Genomic DNA, 25881 nt, shown 5'->3' on the forward strand with positions numbered 1-25881 from the left:
CATTTAATACCAACATGCAAAAATGCTTTCTAGTATCCAGCTTGCATTTTATTTTAGGCATAGACAAAACGTATGCAATTTTTCTATGTGAGAAAGACACAGCTTAGTGGAAAAATATTTCCCCTGCTTCAAAAAGAGCCAGAGCTTCTTGTCTCTTAACAGCTCTGTAGGTCCAGAGGAGACAAATGAACCGGCGTACAACACTTCCCTTCCAAAAAGGGGCTCAATCTTTTGAGCTTCTTCACCCAAATCTATGAATTCAGGTCAAATGTGGCAAAAGTCAAAAGGGGGGGAAAAAAGGCAAACCCCAAACTTTTCATTGCCACATTCCCTAACTGAAACATTCTGATTTTTTCTTCAGCTGGCTCAGGGAATATTTTTCCTCACACTGCAGACCTTCCCAACACCCTACACTGACCAAAGGCGCAGAGTGGGAAACCAATACCGACACAAGTAATGTGCCACATCACTGATGTGTGATGGACTCTGGGTGTCTGGATGTCCAGATGGAGCCTGGGTGTGACACTAGTAGTATCAGCCCCTTTTATTTACCTATGGATCCTTCAGTTTGGTGCAAACCTGGACTCACTCGGGTTCTGTTTATAGAGATTTAATCCTATACCTCCCAGGAACATAGCTGGGTACTGTTCTTGAAAAGAAGAGAAAACGTGGCTTACACAGTGAATAAATCTAAAATTCCTGGACCAAAAACTGCCTTCCTTCCTACTTTAGATACCTTCTCTATTGGAGGATTTGCTAAGTACCTTTTCTTCTTTGCTAGGTGCTTTTTCCCAGGTACCCTAGGAAAGCAAATGCAGCCCATGCCACAGAGAAGATCAATCTACTTCCTTACGCTCCCACAAACAAACCTAGGAGAAAAATCCCTTCTGGAGCAGTGCAGACAAAACACAGTAACAGGGTATATAAAGACTGATGCCACTAGGAGCACCCAGCACATCCTCCCTATCACACACTTCTAACCACAACAATTTTTCATTGTTTTTCCCTCCCAGCAGCCCAAGTATGGCTTAAAAACAGGGGAAATAAATCTTTCCTGGCCCCCGAGGTGACCAGGAGGAGTCCCAAAACAAAGGTTTAATATGACATTAACATAATGTCCATGGACAGCATGGTTTGCTTTTCCAAGTGGAGCTCTTGGATCAAAACTATCACCATTCCTCTAAAATGTAATGATTTAAAATGCCTCTGAAACCAAAATGAACCACCTCGCTTGGAGAAAGAATTTTTTTGCACAACTAAAATTATTAAAGTAATTGATTTTCATCACTCCGATGAGATCTGCCCTTCTCATGCTTGCCCCAAACACCACTACTAATGGGCAGCGTGACTGCAAAGGCCAGGCTGCCTGTCTACAGCTAGAAAGTGATATAACATGGTCTGATCTGTCCCCCTTCTCCTCAGTCCTTTGCTGATGTGGAAAAGGAGAATATTGTTATTCTGGAGCATGATTACAACCTGGGAGATCTCTCCCTTGTATGTAGCCTGAGGACAGGCTAGGAAGGGGCCCCACCTTTGCACCTCCTGCCTTATAGTAAGTTCTTATTCAGAAAAACCCAGATATTATTTTAAGTAGGAACCTTGTACAATAAAATGTTCTTTTGTGCCACCAGGAAAAATTCCTGGGCAAACACATTTACTTGACCTTGTTGGCAGTGGGCTGAAAGAACATACTTATGCACATGCTTAAGTGGTGTTTTAAACAGTGAGGGATTTAAGGACTTCCATAAATGTGCTTAAATCAGGTCTTCATCTTGTGAAATTCTATTTTGTGAAGTTTGACAAAAATTCAGCTTTTCTCTGGTGTGAACACCACTGATATTTAATGTAATAATACATTAAAAGAAAAAAGAAGAAAAAAGAAACACAAACAAAAAACACCAAACAAACACCAAAAGATTCAACCAAACTTGCAGTGCTGTTCCAGATAAATAAGCTCAGATGTAACATTATGTAGATCAGTCCTGCTGAGCTTTCAGGTGTTACAGTAATGAGCAATGGTATGAAAGCCTATAAGCTTATGTAGGGCAGGGAAGGATGTAAGTGATGCAGAATTTGTGTTGGATTCCTGTTCAGATCTTCACTTTACCCCTTTGACTTTGCCAGATTTCCCTCTGACACCTGCTCCGGGTACGCAAAGAGCAAAGCATGTAATCAAATGCATTATGCATTATTTGTTGGCATGCTTTAAAGATGACTTAGTTTCTCTTGCCAGATATTTTCTAATTATTTTTCTGCTGCTTTAAGGAGTGACTGTGTTCTGCTTGTCTACACCTTGTTTCCAGGCTGCACATATTTTTGCTTTTTAGGCTGATATTTATCACCCTGTATTTATCTTTTAAAAAAAGAATCCATTTCCAGCATTTGTAGTTATTAATTCTTTCATCTCCTTCCCCATTTGTTTCACCTGCAGTGCAATGCTACATGGTTTATATTCATTATAGTGCTATTATTTGTCTCAAATACGTTTTGCACTGTTGCATGTATTATTTTTGACAGTTGAACAAAGGTAAGATGTCAATCCAAGGAATCAATCTCCAGAAAGTGCTATTAAACAAGAGCAGGAATGCTCTGTGCAATTTATGCTACCAAAAGAGGTACAGTAAAAACTGGGAATCAACAGTCTGTGGACATCATCACAGTGACAAAGCCAGCAACACTGGGAAGTCATGGACTAGATTGCTTTGTCTGCTTATCAACCATTTGGAAACTTTTATTATTTCTACTTTGGGTTCTGAACAATAAAGATGAAGCCAGTCCAAATGCTGTGGGTCCTTCTGCAAAAATGAAGAGAGGGTATTTCTGCTCATTAGCCAGCAGTCTTGCACCAGTGCACTCTCCTGACTGCACAGTGAGAAGTTGGTACCTAGGGCAACATTTGGGCATGCCACTGCAGTGACACAACCGACATGCTCCTGCTTCTGGTCAGGCTGATCAGAGCTTATTTGGAAATTTCTGCATATTGCTCAATTTCACAGAGAAAGAATACTTCCTTTCAGGAGACATGCTCACATGTTTTGGATGCTGATTACATGCCATACATGCCTCATCCTTAATAACAGACCTACCCACAGCTTATGTTTCAGTCTCAAATCCCCGGTGTATCACTCAACAGGTTTCAGTTCTGGAACTGTGATCTTAAAACCACACTTGCTCACAGGGCATGTAATAATATTCAAAAACCTCCATCATGCCAGAAAAGTTATCCTTTCTACTTCAGTGACCACAAAACTATACTCTCTTTTAAGGCTGCTTAACTTTCAGCTGCTAAAACTGAAGTAGTCACTTAGCAAAAGCACTTACATACATCGCAGAAGTAATAAAAAGCGAATGTCTCTTCATTTATTTATCTTCTGAAAGATGGCCTGAGTGCTAGCTCAGTCAGCACTGGGAGGCACGAGTAACCCTCAAGTATGGATATAGATAAATACATACACTATTGCTTATGGCTGATAAAGGTACATGACTGCAACAGGAGCAACAGGGCTCACTGTGCAAATGAAAAATGGCCAAGACTCCAGTCCTGCTGAGGAAAAGTCACTCTGGTCAAAAGGGCTGGAGGCAGAAGAGCAAGAACAACATGATCCTACTCACGAATGGAGAAAGCATCACCTCATCAGTCACACACTTCCCGTAGCTCTGCAACCACCCATGCACCCATTTCCCACATACAAAGCACTATCATCAGCAGATAAGGAATCCAGCTCCTCAGTGTTGACTCCTGTTCAGAGTTCATTCGGCTTTTTATGGGTGATCCTATTTTCCGCGTTCATAATATTGACAAATAACCAGAGTGTTTAGACAACCATGTGATGTCCAGAAACTGTCTGAAATTTTCGAAGCAGAGACTACAGAATAGCTAAGATGTACACTGCGTGCCGGTGGGGTGTTTTCTCTCTCCAGTTTGGGAAGCAGAAAGGCAGGAGTTGGTCACGGATTCACTGCTGAGGAAGGGGTATGCTGTAGGACAACCACAGGTACTGAGTCCTTCTCTGAGAAGTAAATGTTAACGATAGATTTGAATAGTTGTTTTCTAAATAGTTTTATTCATCTGGTTTTTTATTAATTTATTTGGGGTGGCATACAGACTAGTGCAAGGTTTCAACCTTCCCCCAGCTGTAGTTACAACAAGTCTTGAAAGCAAAGCCTGTGGGCTTTGCATTTATTTTCTTTTAACTGATCAAGTCCAGCTCACTGACCATTTTTCCAGTGGGTCACTACTTTGTCCTTGAGCATGTCGATGAAAGAAAGGCATTTTTTTGATTACCTCATGCTCTGCAAGAAATCAAAATGGGTCCTGATGCTCCCTATCCATTGTGTGCCTACCTAGACAGCTGCTAAGCAGCTGCAGAGTAAGTAAATAATCAGTGAGATGCATCCTCTTCTGATTTACTCCCTGTGGAAGCTGGCTAAAATTTTGGAGTTGCAAAAGATGTAAATCAGAGCAGGGTGTGTCAAAGTCCTTTCCATGTAGTTTTTAGAGGTCTTAAATCAACTACTTGGCTGTGCTTGCACAGCCCTGCAGAGCACACCCGGGATGCTTACAGGGGTGCTGAGGTAGGGGGTTGCTTCTGTGTGTCCTTGTACAGCTGTTCCCTAGCTCCAGCAGAAATGTCTCCTCACATCCATCCTCTTAAGGAGGTATTTGGAAGCACTAAAATATTAATAATGAACTTCTGGGCCACTGCTGAAATCTGGCACCAAGATGCTGGCTGCCCTCATGTTTCCCATGAATTTCAGTTTTCTTTCCACCCCAGTGCCACTGTCCATCCCAGTTCACTGTCCTTGGGCTTCACAGAGGGATCAGAAGGTCTGAGTTGCCCAGTGAGCTTTCTTGCATCTTTAGCAGTGAATCACAAGACTGGACAAGACAAATCCCTTTTTTGTTGATGCTTGTAAAGAGACAGTTTCCTTCATCAGCATTCTAAGGGCACTTGGTTATTCTCCATCCTTTCTTCAATGGGCTGTACCCTGAACACTTACCCGTTGCATTCCCATCTTGAGATGGGATGATGCTTCTCAGTGCCGTGTCTATCCTACCTCAGGTTTAATTAGAAGGTCTATAAACAGTTACCCTCCACATCATCTCTACACAGAAGCAACACCATCAAGTTTATTTCCTGGGAAGGAGTGTTACACTGGCTTTTTCCATATGGAAAGATTCCTGAGAACAAGAACCAATCTGGACCTTTTAACTATATTCTCAACTATGACTAGGAAATAGATTATACTATTCTGTCACCAGAACACATCGTAACATCTGCGGTCATATTAGGTGGTTTCATGAAAAGTAGGAAACAAAATGAAATGAAAAGACTTCTCATACACAGCAATCTAAAAAAACGTTTGGTTTTGAGACTACAGAAGCATTTGATTTCAATAGTGCCAAAATGTTTTGCAGAGATAAGGTAATAGCATTTCAGCTTATGTGATGCTTTTGCGACACTGGAAAATATTTATTGGCATGTGATAGAGCAGTCTAGGCAAAATGAGTCTGGACAATATAGTCAGAACAAAGCTTTTTCATCTTAAAGGAAAACAAGAGGAAAAAATGCTTTGATTTTTCCCTGTCATATTCTGTGAAACTTCTTACAAGCATTTTTGTTTCAATAATTGTGATTTTTTGTAGAAAGCTGATGAATCCAAATTTTTCATACACCCTACTAATGATTCTCTCTTATTTTGTGGATCAGACATAATAAAGTCATCCTTTGATTAACTGTGCCCCACCTGTGGAAAATAAGGACAGGAGCGTGAATTAAAGCTATTTTCTAACAGAAAAGATACAGGGAAATGTGAGGACCCCAAGAGCAATAAGTTCTCTGAGACTCTTCTGCTGAGAAGACAGATTACTGGGTGCTGGAAAAGCCGCAGTTTCTTTCTGGCCATAGGTGAAGAGTTTCAAGAACTGGATAATTACTGAAAGTGGTCAGCTATTGAATTTTTCTATTTCCCATTGGTATGAAAAGCAAGCACGTACTCTTTGCCAGGCAGAACAGTAATCAATACATAATGGAGAAGTAATTTGTCTGATGACATCAACTGGATGCCAGTCCTTCAGCACCTCTATTAATAAATGTCATGTATTCATGCCAGGAGACTTGAGATGACATTGAGCTTTGAAGTCATGGTATTGACTATGAAATACTTCTAAAATAATGTCTCGATCAATCTATATTGCCAGTTTCCACATGAGATTCTAGATCAGATTTGCCTCTCATTTCCATTAGCTGTAGTTCAGAGAAACTCCACTGGCTAACTCCAGTCTGAAATTAATGTTGCTGAAGGCAAGAATTTGGTTCACTGCGTAAGTATCCGATGCAAGCTTAATGTTTTGCAAATTTCCAGCTGGGCTCTCAGGGTGAATTAACAACTCTCTGCTGAAGCCAAATAGCTCACCCTGGAGATCTACATGTCTAGGTCAACGTTCTCCAGAATGGACTGATCCAGTGATAGTTTTTACCTCCTTGAAGCAGTTAATTTGCTTTTAAAATATAATTTAGATGCCCCATTTTCAGCCTGAATTGTGTTTTACCCATACATATCTACAGAGAGCAAAGATCTCTCGGGTCACTGCAAAGAGGAGTGGTAGCATCACATGATGGACAGTCTTAAAGGCAGAGAAGACCTGACCTTACCTAGAGGACTCAAGAATCCTGTGATCCTTTCCTGACATCTTCCTCCCCGTTGCATTTCCTTATCTGAGATCTCAGAGGCAACTTCACCAAAGGGAATCCCGCTTGCAGGAGCAGTTGCAGTAGCTGCAACATCTGTGAAGCTTTCTCTCTTTTCTGTGGAATAGACTGAACTTTCCTTCATGTCACTTTTATCTTCACACCAGCCCTATGCACCCAACTTTACCTGTTTCTTTCTCAATTTTATTCCACACTCACTGTTCTAGTCCTTTTCTTTACAGAGATTTCTTCTAAAGCCACTTGCATCCATGAATTCTTTTAGTTTTTCCTACACACCATGATCACATACATTGCTATGCTGTTTATTAGTGACTTTCTCTTTAAATTCAGTGGTGCAAACTGGCTCTTTCACTAGCACTCAGGGATCTGCAACTGTGAAATGAATGGATTCATAGACTGTTGACTTTGACACCTCTGGGACAGGCCTATGATGCAGAAAATAACCAGTCTTTTCCAATGTCAACTATGCAATGGTGCAGCCTCAGAAGGTTCTTCCAAAATGCATGGACATAGATTTAAAAGAAGACCCTTACAGAGGACTGAAACTCTTCTCATGGCTCCAACAGGGGTTAGATCAGAGCTGCAAATTCAGAATGTAGAGATACAATTGTGTCAAACTGCGTGTGACAGCACCTATTAACAGTCTATTACACTCCAAAATCTGATGCAATTCAAAGTGAAACTAGCACAACATGCTCCCAGCACACTCCCAGAGTCTCAGAGGAGTTCTGCCTTTATTCATTTTGATTTGAAAAGCAGTCAGCTAATAAAAATTAAGAAAAACAAGAGATAACTGTTAAATCTGGCTTTAAAAAGAACATTGTAACATGACTGCCTTCGTGTCAAATTTCCACAAGTATTTGCTTTGGTAGCCTTGAGTCCCACAGGAGCTGCACACATGCAGTAAAGCGGTATTTTTTTAACATGTGTGAAACTGTCATAATCTTTTCTGAGAGCCTGACCACTTCTTCAAAAGATGCTTACATGACTGTTTATAGATAAAATACCTAGTATTAATAACAGAAACTATATACACTGGATGTCAGCTATAAGGTAACTGGAGTGTTACTGGCCAAGCACCTACACTAAAACGTCCCTTCTTTCAGTTTAGTGATGTTTCAGTGCAGTCAGCAAAAGTGGAAGGCATTGGGTGTTTCTGAAAATCAGGCTGCTTCTATTTCAAGGATATCTCTGGTACCCTCAAAACACAGGCTAAAATCCCATTGTCAAAGTCCCATGAGAAGTTGAAAAAAGACTGGAAGTGCTGGCACCTCCCAAGTCCCTGCAAGTGACATTGCTGTCATTCCCTTCTGCTTGTTTCCTTACACAGCGAAGGGACTTTCAACCACCCCACCCCACCCCTTTTAACCACCAAATTGAATGGAGAAAGGAGTTTCAGTGGGAGTGAAATGCAGCTTTTATGTGAGTGGAACTGCCTGCAGATTCATATCTGATTTCAAGAGTTTGGTGGTGGTGGTAGGGATTTTTCTGCTGAAAAAAAGGGGAAGATTTTAGAAATATTGAAGTTTTGTTTCCAAGTTTCACAAATAAATTATTTTCTTTCTAACATGATGGAGCTTTTCATTTTAACAGCTTTCAAAATGAAGCTCTTGAGTTATCATCTTGAAGCCACATTTTCCGTTCCAAAACAGATCTAAATTTGAAGAGCAGAGGAAAAACAAAAGGCTTTTACAGCCCACCCAAATGAAACTAAACATTTCAAAACCAGTATTATGATTACAGCGTAAATAGATGCCCATAAAAATAGGCTCCATCACAACCGAGGAGGGGGCTGGCGAGCCAGCTCTGCCAAGCCCTACGGCCGTTGCTGTGGCTGCGGTGATGCTCAGGGTGGTGGAGCCGTAGGGATGGAGCTAAAATTGGGCCATCTTATGCTTCTGCCTTCCCATCTCTACTTTCTGCTCCATTAAATCTCTGCCCAGGCCTGTGATGGTGCTGCACACTGCTCAGCACCGCCAGCTGTTTGGTAGTGCTGTGAGCTGCTCTCCTCCCTGCCACGGAAACATGGACCATCCGCTGGGAATCTCCTTGGCAACTCTTCCTGCTGGTTGGCTTTGCAGTTTTAAGCATGTTGCAACTTTATCTTACACTGTCTAAACGTTTCACTCTTTCAACCCTGAATCCGTACAGAAAATATTATTCCTGTGGTGGTGGGAATTTAACTGCGGGTCATAGTTTACTGTTTTGAGTTGTGGCCATAGCTGAAGGCATGGCCGGAGCAGAGGCTTGTAAACTGTGTACTGGGGAATTGCTCCTTGCTTTGTATAGACAGGTTACTTAAACAAAAAGACAGCTGGTATCAGAGTTTAGTCGGTTGGAAAAAAGTTACCTTCTATTCAGCTGGAAATCCTGGCAGAAGCCACATTAGAATAGAGAAGATTTTCAGTGTGAAGGCATGAGAGCTACACTGCCCAAGTCTAATGGTAACCAGTATTTAGCTAAGAAGCTGTACATAGTTTTGAAATCTGCTTAACAATCGTAGACATCTCACTGCTCCCACGTATGCAAAAAGCAGTTCTGAAAATGCCCATTTACTTCTTTATTTGCCTGAAAACTTCGACAAGCAATTTAAATGCTGTGTGGAAGCTAATAACGGATGAGTTTGTATATTTATAAGGAATTATGCCAAGAATTATGCCATTATCCCAGCCAAATCATCTCCAACCTGGTTCTTCTTGGGTGACAAAAAGATGTCAGGTGCTATTTATGGCATTTACCGTGTGCCGTTGCTGCAGGAGCCAGCATAAGTCACTGTGTGCTAACCCAGAGGGAATTATTTCTTGCTATTAACCAAAAACAAACCCACACCATGTAGGTGCATTCCTTGCTTTTTTGTTTTAACCATAGACTTGCAAGCTAGTAACTACATTTTGTTTCCATAACACCTTTTTCCTCAAAGATGATGAAATATTTGCATTTCTTTGCTAGATGTGTTCATATATAAAGCTTAAGGTTGGAAAGACACTGTGGGTTGATGGGTGCTGATCCCACTTGGACAGAGAACATCCTGGCGCACCAGCACTTTCCCAAACAGCTGTCTTTGTGCTCACCAGAGCTAAAATAGAGACATGGAATTGATTTTCCGAGGAAATGGCAAAATGGATTGAATAATTTGCAAACTATTTGGAAGCAATGAGCGTGACTGTTGTTTTTATTGTCTCAGAAGGATTCGGATTATAACATGCTGGCAGTGAAATATGATAGCTGTACAAACAAAACATCCACAAGGATGAGAACACACCTACTTATGGCAGATCTCCATAGAGCCTTTTGCCTTCAATATTACTTGAGCTGATGTTTACTACATCGATTTATTACCCCCAAGAAAGCAATTTTGGCAAGTTCCTCTTATGTTGTCATCACATGATCCCTAAAAGGGGAAAAGAATTGCTGAAAATTGAAGCGCTTTAAAAAGATTCTTTATGATGATCTTCGATGAATTTGTGTGTTTAATTGCAACTAATAAGAGAAGAGCCAGAAAATTTAGCAATTAAGGAGAATTTTTCCCTTAACTTACTTTGAAAACAAATTCTGCAGTGACAGATCCTTAGAGAACAGAAATGATAAATGAGGAGCTGAAGACATTTGTTTCCTTTAGCTTTGTAGTTCGGGATGTTTGAAATAAAAGAGACAAAGCAATATCCTCAGCATATTGGAAGGCAACTTTTCCACTAGCCAAATGTAAGTGAGGACAATGTGTGGTGCTGCAGTGACCACATGAGAGGGAATAAACAAAAAGGCACGTGGTCCTGTGGCTAATCATGTCTCAAAATATTTGATCCAAACTCTTATATAGGCTGTTTATATGTGACCTTGAATGACATACCTGAGAGACAATTTTCCAGCACTCGGATCCTCATAGTCCTTAAATCAGTGGAGTGATATACCTAAAATTTTTGAAAGTACTCACCAACAAGAGTTAAAGAATCTAAGTTCCTGCACTTGGACAATTTGCGGGATTGTCACATTTAGTCTCCTTGTTCCTAATACCAGCTGTAGCGCCATCTCCTGTATCTGTCCTATCTACTTGTACTATGAGCTCCCCCATCAGAGCAGGTGATGGAACAGACACAAGCAAAATGAGGCAGTGGTCCTGCTCTGTGCATTACTCTATGCATTAACTGCAGCAACACGATTCCGTGAGCATTGGAGCTTCATTTCCCATCTTGCCTGGTACGTTCCTGCCTTGGTCTTAAAGTACAAACCCTAACTGAGAGCTTCCCATGGCTGGAGTACAGAAAAGGTCTCTTCTCTCTCCTGCCTTTCAGTTTGGCACCTCTTCAGTTTGGGATCTCTGATAATACCGTGGAACTTCAGGCTGCAGGCTTTAACTCATGTGGGGCAACTACAGACTCCAGCTTGGTGCCCATCCACAAAACCTTTTAGAATTTCGTTATTCTTACTACCTCACTATTTCTCACCAATTTGACTGAAACTGGGCAATGGTTCAAAAATTATTACACACACACTTATATGCTGCCTTATGCCTCAGGAGAGCAATGCAAATAATAATAACAGTAATATTCAGAAGTATCCAAAGGAGGAATACTTTCAGAGCAAGGAAAATTGGAAGAAGGAAACAATCATGCTAATGTAAGTGTTCTGTCATAAACTGATGAAATTGCAAAACAGCAGAGCAATGCTGGTGACTTGGTAGGAGCCTAATAAATGTGAACTTGCTCTCTGTGACTAGGGCAAAAGGCTATAAAGAAAATCAGACTTCTAATTCTTATTCCATTTGGACAGGTCTAATGATAAATAAAAGTGATGTATGTTTTGTCAACTGCCGTCAAGATACTTGGGGATTTTCTTGGGATGCCATGATTGCATAGTGTAAGAATAAAGGATGTGAAGCATAAAATCCTTTCTAACTGTATTCAACCCCAAAATCTCTAACTGTTTCAGGATATTTTAAACAACCAAACAACCCCCCCCCCCACAAATGCCACACACTCAAAATAGAAAAAAAAGAAAAAAAGCAAACCATGAAAGTCTTCCTGGATGTGCAGCTGAGCTATACAATGTTCAGCAGTATAACAGATACAAATTGATTGCATAGGTCAACAGAAAATCTTGATCAAGGAAACAGGTCACACACAGCGATGCCCTGAATGGCAACACGTGTGCAGAAGAAGTATCTGATCTTGCTATTGAAGAAGACAGTGACAAAACTTCAAAGGAAGCAGGAGTTCAGAGAAAGCAGCACCGGAGCCAACACTATGCAAGACATCAAATTAATTTTTAATAAACTGTTTGTGGATCAATCATTCTCTCAGATTTAAGTTGTCACCAGCGATACACCTACTGCAACAATTATTCAGATGTTCCCCAACAGTGGTGATTCCTAGAGAAAGCACAAATCCGATGTGCCTTGTGACCAGTCGGGTCCTTTATGCTGTAAGAGGAATAACTGCATATTCTTCTGAGAAATACATAAATATGAATTACTCTGTCTATAAGCACAGCTACAGAAGCTATTTCATATTTCTAGGATCACACAACAGTATCCTAAGTGGGGGGAAAATGTCCTTTTATACATTTTAAAACAAAAGAAATGAGCCACTGTAATGAAATTCTGGTCCAAGAAAGTGCCTGGTTAGCAGTGATGTGGTCAAACTAAGAGCTGGAGTTAAAACCAGGTTAACGGATAGCCACATTTCGCTTGTTGCAACCCGTACTGTACTCAATGTGAGCATGCTGCTGGTAAATAGCAAAGAATAATCTCCAGCCTGCCATGAATATTCAGCACCTTGGCAAAAAGAAGAATTCACGAAATATTTTGTTTCCGGGACATGGAGTTACTCCCACTTACATCCATTGCAAGACTCTCACTGATACACTGGAAGCAAAATAAAAGGTCAATAAGAGCTCAAGTGTAAAGCACCTGCCACCCATGAAGACCACCGGGACTTTGGGGATGGAAGTTGTCTGTGCACTCAGGAGATGGTAGCTGTAGGAAGCCCAGAAGCATACGAGAGGGACACGTCTCCAGCATCTCTGCTCATTGGTTTGGTTGCAGTGATCTAGTGTGTGTGATCTATGTAATAAGTGGAACTGGCCACTAATTTTCAATTAACTTTTTATCCTCAATGAAACAGTGAGGAAAAGGAGGAAGGAGGCGGCTGGCATAGGAATCAATGGAGCAGGAGAGTTCTTCCTAGGAAATACAAACATAATGTATATTCTCTGATGGGGAGTTTCAGAATGAAATATTTCCTTGTGAAGCAATACTTTGCAATACTGGCACTTTCAAACAGCATGTTTATTTTCATGGAAACAGTGGTGGTGGGGGAAATCCTTTCCAGAATATTTGAATGAATATTTTGGAGAATTTCTGCAATTTTAAACCACAGGCTTGTTTCGTTTTGAGGTGCAAGCAAATATTAATGCATTGACATACATTATCGCAGAGGTGTTACCACTGCCGCTGATGGGCTTGGCCTTGGCCAGCAGTGGGTCCATCATGGACCTAGCTGGCATTGGCTCTGTTGGATGCAGGGGAAGCTTCTGGCAACTTCTCACAGCAGCCACCCCTGCAGCTCCCATCCTACTACCAAAACCTTGCCATGTAAAGCAAATACATTACTCCATAATTTCAATTGAACATTTTTTGAAATTATTATTTTTGTTTTCTGGTGCTTTAGAATAGAGAAGCTGCCTTAGGAGATGATTGATAATATATGAGAGGGACAAGAAACAATTTAAAAATGAAAGCTATCATGAATTAAACATTAAACCAACTCCCAACAAGAATATTTGTGCTCACCAGTAAACACCAGCATTTTGAGAGATCCCAGGGACATGAAAGGTGTTTAAGAGCATCCCTCAAAAAATCCCTCACCTTTGTTTAAACATTTATTTTGGCTCTGCATTAAAATATAAACATGTGGCCCCAAACTAGCCAAGCACAGCTGTGCTACTGCTGGAATTTTGCTAGTTAGATAGTTTTTAGGTCAGTGTCCTGTGCTGTCCTTTCTGGCATGCTTGCTGCCCTTCTTGATGGGGAGGGGCACTGGTAGGACCCCACACGCCCTGAGGCTCTGTGCAATCCCCACACACCCATTTCAGTTGTAGTACTGGCTCAGCTCAGCTGCTCTGAGTTTTGTGACTGTGATCCTCCTCATTCCTCTCCCACTACACCGCTCCTAGGAGAGGAGGGGAAGGAACAGCCCACAGCAGTGGACAGCCTTAGGGCACAAAAAAAGCTTTGCATCTTGGGAAACCCATGCCAAGGACCATCATCAGTCCCAGCATTAGTTACTAACATTATTACCAGGGGTTACAGCTGTGGCCAGAATGAACTGATGTAGAACAGCGTACTGAGCTACAGTGCATGCACTGTGAAAGCACTGCAGCATTTCTCATGCAGGCACTGCAGGGGTAGCTCCCCACCCAGACTCCTAAATTTCCATTTCAGCCGCTGGACAATAGCGGATCATTATGGACTGGTCATTTGTGGGAATGCAGCTTCCCACAGGCACATGAGCCCAAGGTAAAAGAGCGATGGGCAATACTTGGTGCTCCCATCCCCTGCGGCTCCTGGGCTGCAGAAATCTGTTCCTTGGGTTTTATTCAGACAGTTTCACACTCTTTTAATGGAGTTGCAGTGCTTTAGTACAGAAACATTCCTAACAAAAGCCGATTCTAATAGCTCCCTCTCTGGTAGGAAAATCATTTTTCGACCAGTTTTATAGCTCTTTAAATAAACACTGTTTCATACTTTTCCATCCCATGTATCTCTTATACTGTTAATTACACTGAACTTCCCTTGACCCCTTCCTCGGGAAGAGTAAAAAGGAACAGGTTGCTTAACTAAGTATGATCGGCTTGTCGCAGCAGTGCAGTCACAGAGCAACCCTTCCTGCTGCTCTCCCGTGATTTAGTGCTTCACGTCTGGACTAAGAAGTACCGTACCACAAGTTTCATAGCAAATGCAGCTTCTGTATTCCACCACTGCAGAGGGAATGCACTGAAGCAGTTTCAGCTTCAAATCTCAGAGCCAAATTAAAATATGAGAAGAGTTTTTTGTGGAGTTAAGCCAGCCCCAGCAGGGGGTGCAAAAATGAGCCCCAGGTGGTACCACTGCGAGCCTTTAAGGAGCTTTTGATGAAACATTGTATGACAACACAGAACTGGGAAGAGCTGGTCTTCATATCATACCATAGTGAGCTATCCTTCATTTAAACATGAATGGAAGTCTGTTATTAAAACATGAAGTATTTTTTACCTTCTAGAAATCTTCCTACTGAAGTCTACAGAAGAAATATTTTTCTTGACTACTAGTGTCCCTCTAAGATGAAAAACTTCATCTACTTTCACCTAAAGCTGCTCTTGAAAATGGCCAAACATTCAGAGAGTTTCAGTCAAGCCCCAGAACACTATTTTCTTTAATATCCCCAATACCAGAATGTGATGTAAACAGTAAGAAGTACTTGACAAAGCTTTATTTCCCTAGGTACAGTCTGGAGGAATATTTACAAAGCCCTGAGAGAAGCTGGTTCTTTGCAATCAGGTGGGGACAGGCTCAGAGCTGCACATTCCTCCAGAAGGAGCTCCAGCACCCGCAGGCAAATAGAGGTTATTTACCCTGTCTTACACTGGGGTCTCTGATCTCCCTTCCTTTAGACAACCAGGCCAAGAACGAACATGGTAGCTTTTGCAGAAGTAGAGAGTGTAAAATAATGGCAATAAGGAGCACCAACAATCCATAATCAGCCAGGCTTTACCACAAGACGACTTGGAGCAAGAAACAGAATGATTACAGCCTTCTTTTCCTTCCAGCTCTGTTAGTGATTCAGGGCATCAATTTTGTCCTGACCTTCTCTTGCCCCACATTCCAGCTCATCGGGGATAAACATAAGAGCCCAACAGAGGAGCCACAGAGCTTAGTCCTTGAGTGTTAGTCAAGCCCTCACGGTTACCCTGCTGGAAGATGAAAGAACTAATATTGTAGTCTTTTTATGAAAATTTCCCATATATGTCCAGAGAAGGATGGGGAATTCCTGTTGTAAATGGCCTGACTTGTAAAAAACGATGGACACCATCTGGGTGCTTAGATGCAGCATTAGCAGCCAAGTTTCAGCCCCCTGGCTTTGAACCCTTTAGCCAACAGGAACTTAAAGCAAGTGTTGAGCACATCTGCACAACAGCAGCATACGATTAACCCAGCCCCGGCCTTTTCCAACTCTGTTCTTCATACATGACACTGACATCTGAGAAAAGCTATCTGCAGAGGCAGTTAGAAGTTGTACAGTAACAGGACAAAGCCAAACTGGTGTGACTGGAAAGACAGAGCATGGTTTCTTCCTAAAAGTAGTAATAAGCACCTAAAGCAAATAACATATATGTGGTGGGATGTTTTCGCTGTCACTGGACTCTCTGAACAACTGGGATGCAGTGGCAAAGTAGCCCAAGTGTTTTAACATGCCATGTCCAGAGGCCCGTCTCCTTCTTGAGTGCGCACCCAACAGCTGTTTGCCACTTCTCTTACATAAGGCAGCTCTTGCTGGCCACCACTACTTCCCCACCCCCCACCCCCGAGTAAAATGCACTCAGGCTCTGCCAATGCTTGCTGCTAATTTGCAGGGCACCCCTCCTCCTCCTCCCCTGATGATCCAGGAATACAGCAGTGAAGTGCCTTAATGGTAACATCAAATAGCCTCATGCCATACATTTTTAATTTCTAAAATGGTCGTCGTTAGAGTTTCAGGGTTCTGAGAACAAGTGTGAAATGTTAAAATGGTTGAAAACCTCTTACCTAAAAATAAACTGTCATCCAATTCATGCTGCATCACCCCAATCAATTACTGACTCTTTTTCTGGCAACTAATATGGCTTTATTACCACAGGATCTAAAGAGCTGGTAATCATTAAGGGGTTTTTTGGTGTTGTAGCACCCTAGAGATGTAGTAATGTAAAATATGAAGACTCGAGCCATTGATGGTTGAAGAAAATTAGCATGGACAGCGCAAGATCTTAAAACAACTGCTGAGAACCTGTACAGTCTTAATAGGATTATGAACTGCCACCACACTAGAGGTCATAACTCAGCCCTCATTGTCAGAATTGTGTATCAAACTTCAATATCCAGATCTGGGACATGAAAAAGTTGGTTTAGTTGTCAGAGGAGTCAATCCCAAGAAGTTTCCTCCCAATCACTTGGAGACAAACTTTGCCTCTTTGGCCTTCCATGCTCTGCAGAGTGGTCGCACTTGGTCTCATCACAGTCAAACAGGAAACATCATTAAAGGCTCCTTTTGAGTACCTACCACTGCAAAAGTCCTGCTGCAGGGAGATGGAAAGACTAGTTGCAAAACTCCTCTTTTTCCTTTTCTGTTAACATGTCAAGCCACTATTTCTAACCTTGCACCTTCACCTTGAAGCAGAACAGAATGTGTGAGTTTCATGAGGACCTTTTGAAGCAGACCATATTTTACAAAGGAAGAAAGTGAACAGACAATGCAAACTGTTCCAGGGCTGAGCTTTAACATATATGTTTTGATCATTATTTGCTGCCATTTCCATTGCCCCATCCCTCAGGGCTGTGGTGGTATCATGGTCTTTATCTCTTGCTGATCTCCCCTTGCTGCAGAACACAACAAGCCTAGTGGGCAGATTCAGAGCCCCAGGTTTACACTGGCAGCTTTCAAAAGAAATTAGGATGCTACCGCAAGTCATGATAAGACTCTTATCTCCAATAACGTCAAAATTAACAAAAGGACTCTTATTTCATATATTTTGAAAGCTTCTACATGAGCTACATAAAGCTGCAGTTAATCTCATTTTCTTGCAGTGCATTAATTAGCAGTGCTGAGACAGATCAGAGCTGCATCACGTACTTTTGTGGTTCTATTAGGATTCGTGGTGAAGGGCTGATCAATAACTACTGAGCTCTTAGGGCTGCCATATGGAGAGGAAAAAAATTATATATAATCCCTTAAAGATATTAATTAGGCAAACCCAAAATTATTATGTTAATAAGCCAAACACATTTAATATTAATCTAGTTACAACAACTTCTGCCCAGGGACTGGGACTGGCCTACATTAATCACTGAGTGTATAAGAGCAGATGATGGCTGACAAAAGCAGCAAAGTAGGCAGCATCTGGCAATGGGATCTGTTTGGCACTTTGTCTCCTTGTAAGCACCAAGCTGTGGGATGTTTTGTCTTCATTTTCACTGAGCTCAATGTTCAGAAACTCTTGGTGTTCAGAAACTCTAAATGGGGCAATATTTTCAAAAGACTACTACTGCAAGCAGCCAAGGAAATGCTTTTGAGTGTCTGGAGGCTTTGTGTAGGTCAGAGGGTCTCAACCCCTTCCATGCTGTGAATTCATCTCTCCAAAGGGAGAAGTTTCAATGCATACTTTGTCTCATCACCCTTTAGCATATCTGCCTTGCATTTTTCTTGTTCCTTTTGCTGTATAGCTAGAAAAAGATAGAGGGGAAAAAGAAGATTATGGGGATTTTCCCTGTGATCTTTGTATCAAGACTTCATGATCTAAGTCCTTAACCTCATTTGAGGATGTTGCCAATTAGTTTGATGCCTACATTTGAACAGGGCGGATACTATGCCCTTAATGAAAACACATGAGCCTAGAGATGCTGAGAAAAGAGCAACACATAAAAGCAGAGTCAGAGCAGTTAGATCTAGCATCTGGCTTGTTGACTTCAGAGTACTTAAAACTTTTTACGTTTAAGGCTTATATTATGAAAAGGAGGCTCAGGGGGGACCTTACTGCTCTTTACTACCTGAAAGGAGGTTATAGCGAGGTGGGTGTCAGTGTCTTCTCCCAGTAGGAAACAATAGGGCAAGAGGGAATGGCCTCAAGTTTCACCAGAGGAGGATATTAGGAAACATTTCTTCACTGCAAGGGTGGTCAAGTACTGGAAGAGGCTTCCCAGGGAGGTGCTGGGATCACCATCCCTGAAAGTGTTCAAAAAACATGTAGATGCAGTGCTTAGGGACATGGTTTAGCGACGGACTTGGCAGTCTTGGGTTAATGATCTTACAGGTCTTTTCCAACATAAATGATTGTATGATCCTGTGATTCTATGCTAGGAAGCAAACCAAAGGGTTATCAGGCTGGACATGATGAAGGACAGCAAAAAGCCCAGTAGCAGAAAAGGTGTTTTGAGAAAATAGAGTACAGATGTAACATGGAGGGAAGGAAGCAGAAAAAAACCTGCTCCAACTCATGGTTTCTTCCCTTATGGCAGAAACGGGCACTTTGCACTGAGTGGCACTAAACACCTTCTCTTCTCCTTTGGAAATGACAGTGAACACGTTCAGCAATCAGAGACCTGATTAGCTGCCTGCCATTCCCAGGACAAACCTGATTTACTGCAGCCATTTACCCTGGGATACCTCCCTCTAACAGGGCTCGGACAACGTGAGATCTCTCAATACTGCTGCCTTCTTTTCGCCACTGATGGCCCATTTCCCAACCACAAAGGAGAGACACGAGGTAGACACACAGTCCTCCACCCTGGGTATAAAGCATCTGCTCTTCATGCCAGCAAGAAATGGGCATCTAAGCACCTGGCAGCTCTGTGTCTATTTCAGTCACAATCTTCCCTGACATTCCCACACTTTTATTATCAACTTTCTGAAATTATGTCCATTAGACACAGGGACCACCATTTCCTAACAGCTTTAGCAATCAGCCCTAAATGTTTCACTGGACTGTTTTTTCAAGAAACCATGCGGGTGCCTCTGAGGCTTGTGCAGTTGGCCATCCAGATAGCAATTGCCAAACACATTTGACAGGGTAACCATAAAGCCAGACACATCACAGACCCATAAACACTTCAAGGTAAAGAATAACAATATCCCTTCTGAAATTTCAGCCAGCAAACAAGGGCAAAATGAGACTTCATTTGATCATTAAGAAAAAACTCTATATATTCATAAAATGGAGATGTACATTTTTATGTACTGCAGAGTACTGTTTCTCGAAGATGGGGGGATGCTGATTTTTACAAACCAGTTTTTAAAACACTGATATAGAAATATGAATCCCTTCCACAGACTTACAAGTCAGTGTACACCAGTTACCTTATGGCAGCTGACCTGTGGTCATGCTTTTGGTCCCCAGTGAATATAAGTTAACATGTCCCTTTTTCATTAAGTGTGTTAGCCCCAAATCCCTCACATTTACTGTCAGGTCCCCTAAGAGAAGTGCATGTACCTGGGTAATGATCATGAAGCAGCTGACACAGAGTGACTGACTGCTCCCCAGCAGTGCATTTATATGTCAAAATCTTTCCATTGCTAAGCATTTGGAAGGACAGGCACATCAGAGCTATCACACTGTAATTAATGTACCAGTGGGCCAGACTAAATTTTCCCTGCAATAACTTGAAGCATTTTCCAAGGTGGTGTTCTAAGTACCTTCCATTTCATCATCAATATTTTCACAAAGACTAAATTTCTGTTGGGACCTATTTTTTACCTCTATTTGATACCAGGGCTGAAAAAGCTGCAGTACTATAGAGCCTTTACTATTTGGATGAACATCTAATTTCAGGTTTCCATAGCTGACATAGTAACAACTAAAAAAATAGCTTGAGGCACAAAACTTCTATTGACTTCAACCAACACTGAGCCAAGACTACTTCATAAAAATGTTAACCTAGCTCAGCTTCCCCAGTTCACCCCTAAAACAGGGTTTATTCAGAAGCATGGTCTATGGGACAGATCTGTCAGTTAAAGCAGGTATACGTTCATATCTGCAACTTTAGCTTGTCCTGTCAGCTACCATGATGGTACATATACAATAGCGCTGTCAGAGATCTGCTTATTTAGCCATCTGTGCATACAATGAGGGTACATATGCAAGAAGCAGCTTAGGTCTGACTCGCCTTGCATCCCTGCCTGTTTGGCCTTCCCAAGCTAGGACACAAGAAACAATAACTCAGCTCATTTCAGCTCAAAGTTATTGCATTTTCTTTGGTAGTTAGAGGAGTGTAAATAAGCCATATAAGAGGTATAAGCTACTCAAGAAGTATATACATGAGAAGTATATCTGGTTAGGAGATGCACATTTTATAACAATTTACAGTGCTGCTTGTTCAGAGAGCACTATTGTGACCAGTAAATAACATTTCAATTTTTATAACTGTCATAAACCAGTAGGCCTAAGCCTTGATCAGCATAATGCCACTTATTCTTTCATTCTATGTTTTCTAAATAAACAGCCAACCTTCCTATCAATACATAGCGAGGGATTTTTCCATCACTCAGAGCAGAGGTACAATCTGGTGGGTTCATAACTAATACCTTCATTTGGGTAGTGCTTGAGTGTATACCCTTACTGCCACTCCCACCCCCCCCAAAAAAAAAAAAGTTTGTATCCACTTGTAGCAGCCTGATTTGAATTAGGCTCCATCACCATAGAAAACCAACCTGTTAGTCAAAGCAACAGCTTTGCTTCCTTTATTTGTATTAGATTTGCCTCCTTTAACAAAGATTTTAATCTTATGTACATTGCCAGTATGTTTCTCATGAGAGTCAAGAATCCACTGATTTGCATTGGTTTAAAGAATGAGATGCCAGAGAAAGACATCTGCAAAGGTACAGATAGATATCTTTTGCAGAGGAGTTAGAGAGACAACTCTATATGCAGTGACTGGAAAGATAAATGGACTGGCAAAGCTATATACTGACAAGCTGATAAGGTGCAAGCATCTAATTAATGAAATTTTTGTGATGTCCACTGAAAACTATGCCTGCCTTTGGGGATTTTCAGGGGCTGTGCACCAAGCCAGCTGGAACTGCTTACATGAAGCAGAGGCTCATGTTAAAGAATGGTGAGCAGCCTGAATTCACTTTGTGAGCCACTATGGCAGAGATGGCTGATAAACAACATGAGAACAAACACAAAACCATAAAGGAGAGCCCGGAGTACCAAACTGTGCCAAAACTCACTAAAAACATGAATTAAATGTGGTTTATAATGTCTGAAGACAGTACATGACAGCAAATGAAACAAAAGGGAGGTGAAGGAATAGCAAATACAGGTGAAAAATCCCAGCTGCCCCACAATTCTTATCCTACAGGAGGTAGGTGTCACCTTTGCTGTAAGGTGACAGGTAAAAAAAGCTGGAAAGCCTTATTGCACTTAGAGAATGGTTGACTATTTCTCAGTAGGATAAGCAGACCACAAGAATAAGTAGTCTGCATGAACACCACACAAATTGTGAAACCAATTTCTGTGATGTATCATACAAGCCAGAAAAATAAGTAGATTAACAGCCAAACTAATCATAAGCCATATTAGTGGGTGGCAGGTCTACTGGCAGCTATTAAACAGAGAGGCTAAAGTGTGTTTTAAGGTTAAAAGATTAAATCCTTTGTGATTGCAGGGCCTCTTATTTCCTGAAATTTGCTGGATAGGCGAGACTTCAATTTGCTCTCAAGCAACAAGATTTCCAAGACCCACAACCCACACCATCATCCTGGTAACAGATTGTGACCACATATCTGTTCAATTCCTTTAGACCCACCTTTTGTCTTTGATGCCCTTGATCAAGAGAGTTTTATTTCATTGGCATTTTTGGTTCCCAGTGGATCTGAAGAGGTTTCCTCCCTCCTCACTTTTAGGAAGCTCTTAGAGTTGCATGAAGAGTACCCACCTGTCCAGGTGCAAATACAGGAAGAGCAGGAATGCTTGTAAAGAAACAGAGAGTACACCTAACCCTACTTCTTTTCTGCCTATTTTACTCCTCACTTGCTGTTTTTATTGCCGCTCTCCCTCATTTCAGCTGACACTGATTTGATCCCAGATGTTACACATTAACACAGGAGTGTTATGCAGCTCCTGACAGACCCCTCTGCCCACAGTTGCTCCTGTTGCCCCAGCCCTGCCTCTGCACAGACATGATATTGACTGTTTCACGGCATAAAACTCTTCTTAGTTTTCAACTCCCATTTTCAGGGAAAATGAGACACTGGAAAACATAGGAAGCATCACAGAAGATAACTGATGCTCTGCAGGTGAGAAAAATGGTTCACTTTAAACTTGAAGCAGACATACTAATCCCCCTGCCCCTGTGCTTGGCTTTTTGCTGTTTCCATCCTGTTGCCTTCACTGCTAAAAGCTCAGAGGTAAAATGTAACGCATCACTTTGAACCTTCCCGTCATAATAAAGAATTAAATCAAGGCTCTGACTCACATTTCACAGTCAATTTAAGGGTGCCTGAAGTTTAAGCTCCGTCTCCCTCCTCACAGTGGTACCCAAACTGAGCTTAGAGCTACCCTGAAATGCTACAGTTCACAGCCCCTGGGTTCATGTAAATCAACGCCAGCTACAGGTTATATTAATGCTCTGGGCTTCAGCAGTCCTGACTTAATTGCCTGCAAACCTGAAAACAGGGCTACACAGTTTGATATCGCTGTTGGAAGTGCTGGTCCCATCCCTCCTCCTGCCACAGGCTCTGCGGTCCCCGGGAGCTGCTCTCGATGGAGCCCCATTTATTTGCTGCATCAGGATGGTGCTGGGTCAGGTTCCTCAGGCTTTCCCTGCCTAGCTGGGAGGGATGATTTTGGAGCATCTGGCTGCTGGGGCAGAAAGCAGTGCAGACTTTGGCTGTCTTAAACCAGTATTAAACTACATTATTTATCTGATAGTTTTACAGGCCAACACAAAGAGAGATGAAAGCACCCCTTTACATCTGAAGTGGCTGTTTTACTGGGGGGGGGGGGGGGGGGGGGGGATGTCAGACAAGCTGCAAGGCTGGTGTGTCTGGGGCTTGCACATGTTATTGTCAAAACCTCAGAGAAACAGTTATTTTTGTGGGTCTTATTTTTTATTGTCCGGGAGGAAACAATAATCTTCCAGATGAAAATCAAAACCAAATCACTCAGAAAATTCTGTAGAGACTTCATTTTGCTCAGCTTCAAAAGTGCAATAAAAAAAAAAAAAAAATCAGTCTTGCCAGAAAAACAAACAACACATATTAAGCCTTTTTATCACCATGTCTAATGTTTTACTAACTGTGAAATCACATTTTCCAGGATGAACTGTCTCAATACACTTCTGAAGTACCCTGCTAGTGCTCAGTGGCCATTTGAAAGGGGAACTCTGTCCCAGCCACAGACTGCAGGCAGAAGTCCACTGCCTGGAGCATGGCACAAGACACACAGCCCCGTCCAGGACCATACAAGCACCAGATCTGAATAGCTGCACACTCCAGTGCACAACAATCCAGCTCCTGAAAGACAGGTTTGGGGTTTTTTTGGCAGTGTACATTTATTTTCCTCCTTCCTAAAATACATATGAAATCTTTAGTATGAATACTGATAACAAAACAACTAACTGTTTGGTACATCTTTCATCAGCAAAGAACAAAATGATTTGCAAAAAGAAATGTAAGCATTAATATCTCTGTTTACTCTTGGGGAAAATGAGGCAGGGTGAGGTGATGACACTTCTCTGTGGATACCAAATAGGCCAGAGTCAAGAATGGAAACTAGATGTCTCTACAAAATGTTCCACCTACCAGGGTACATTTCTTTCATCCATGAAGCACTGTTGCCTACTTTAAAGACAGTTATGATAGGAAGAAAGAAAGGCTATGACTTGCCCAAGTGACTATGGGAAGACAGAGGAAGAGCAGAAACCAGACATGAACTCTGAAGTGCTGATAACTGTGTGCTGGGGGTGGAAGGAAGAGCAGAACCCCCCCATTTTACCAGCACATGTGTAAATGCCTTAGCCTGGTACTTTAGGTCCCTGTACCCTTACCTGACACAAAGTTCATCCGAAGTGCAAGCCCAGAGTTGTTGCTATTTCAGCATTTCAACTGATCTCAGTTTTTCAAGACAAGTATGTTGTTCTCCACAGCTGTGGAGAACTGTTGCATTTGAAACATATGCTAAGTTCTTTATGCTTTGGAAGGACCTTTTGATGGTTAGAAACAGTAACTGTCTGCTAAGTATGTGCTACTAAATAAATACGTGTCTACTAAACAAAGTGCTGGTACTTTGGCTTTGGTGTGTCTGCCCTGGCTCATGGCAGAAGGACACAAGGACAATTTTATTATTCCTAATAGATATTATTAATATGACAGCAGAAAACATGTAAAGCAGTTTAGAGACAGTTAAGCAGAATTCTTGACACAAGGAGCTCACATCTTACATGAAAACTTAAGCCCTTTATCCCCTGTTTTGCTTTCCCTTTTTCCTGAAGCGGATAAGTAATTTCTCCCCATATCTGCACAAATCCAAAGGGGTTAATCCTCTGACTTCTTTCTGTGCTGGGAATGCCATTTTGGGGCATCTGGATCTATTGAATCTATTTAATTCAATGCATTGTTTCTGCATAAATAACAAAATGAGGAAAGGTTTCAGAAATGTTACAGTAGTGCTCACATGACAAAAAAGAAAGAGGCGTGAGGACTGAAGTTCACTCCAAGTATAAGCAGGTCAGGGTGCAAGAGAAGGGGCTGACTGGGGCGCGTACGGATCTTTAGCACTGGATATCTTCAAGAACAAGTTTGACAGGAATAACACAGATAAAGGTCGTCCTGCCTTGGGCAGTGGATGTACTGGCTGACCTTTGGAGGTCCTTTCCGATACTACGCTGTTACGATTTTGAGAAATCAAATGACTTCTCTCAGTGATTCCTCCCGGGAGTTTAGGACAGACCTTACCAACCACTCAACTTCCTTGCAGGAAATTGTAAGTCATATGTCTTCTTTTCATTCTGCGGACACTCCAGATCTGCAGCACACAATTCACACAGTGCCTTTAACGCCACTGCTGCTGAGCAACCTTATTCACAACCCCAATGCCATTCCTAATAACAATTCACATCTTCTTCATTCTCCTTAGTAACATCACATTTCATAATCATGTCTACAACTGTCCTATTCAATTTATCATTAGAGAAGGAGGAGTTTAGCTGCAAGAAGCATTTAGTTTTAACATTACCTAAAAAATAATCAAACAGAACTGAGAAGCTGATTAGAGGGGAGAGACAGGTGTCTGCCTCTCCTCCTGTGTTCCTTCAAACACCCTCTGCTCTGGGCTTGGCAAATGTAATTCTGCCCAAGAATAGTCCCCAAATGATTTTGACAACGCAGTTTTCCCCACCGCTTTGTTTCTTTTAACTCTGCATTTTCCAATGACGTCTTCTTCTGTG

The sequence above is a fragment of the Falco naumanni genome, chromosome 4, assembly GCF_017639655.2.
Source record: "Falco naumanni isolate bFalNau1 chromosome 4, bFalNau1.pat, whole genome shotgun sequence".
Lineage (NCBI taxonomy): Eukaryota > Metazoa > Chordata > Aves > Falconiformes > Falconidae > Falco > Falco naumanni.